Source organism: Haliaeetus leucocephalus, unplaced genomic scaffold, assembly GCF_000737465.1.
Source record: "Haliaeetus leucocephalus isolate CR32 unplaced genomic scaffold, Haliaeetus_leucocephalus-4.0 Scaffold273, whole genome shotgun sequence".
In the NCBI taxonomy this organism is placed as follows: Eukaryota; Metazoa; Chordata; class Aves; order Accipitriformes; family Accipitridae; genus Haliaeetus; species Haliaeetus leucocephalus.
The window spans coordinates 6,877,021-6,877,404 of NW_010972709.1; the positions used below are offsets into that span (position 1 = coordinate 6,877,021).

General features: G+C 65.4%; 1 protein-coding gene across 1 annotated transcript in view; it reads right to left on the reverse strand.

The window, feature by feature from the left end:
* Positions 1-384, reverse strand: part of TFAP2C (transcription factor AP-2 gamma (activating enhancer binding protein 2 gamma)) — a 28,300-nt gene that overhangs the window by 6,541 nt on the left and 21,375 nt on the right. The gene's annotated exons all lie outside the window — the stretch shown is intronic.

Sequence of the window (384 nt, forward strand, 5' to 3'; positions counted from 1 at the left end):
TGGGGGGGTCCTCGGGCACCGGCGGCAGCCCAGGGCTGCGGGCGGTGGCACCCGCTGGCACCGGGCGAGAGGAGAAGCGAGAGACGGCGGAGCCGCCCGGCTCCTGCCCAGGGAGTCTGCGCTTTTTACGGCGTTTCGCCTAAGAAGTCAGCCCCACTCCCAGGGAAGAGATTACAAACCGGTTCTCGCCGCTCTCCTCAGCGCGCCTACAACACACTAACCCTCACCCTTGTGCAAGTCGGTGGGAGAATCATTAAAATAAGAAGAATTCAAATCGGCCACGCAGCCCAATCTCTGCCGCGCTCTCCCGGCCGGGGAGGAGACTCGGAGGCTGCGGACCCGCTTGCCCTTGGCGACAAGGGGCCCGGACAGAACAGGCCGGAG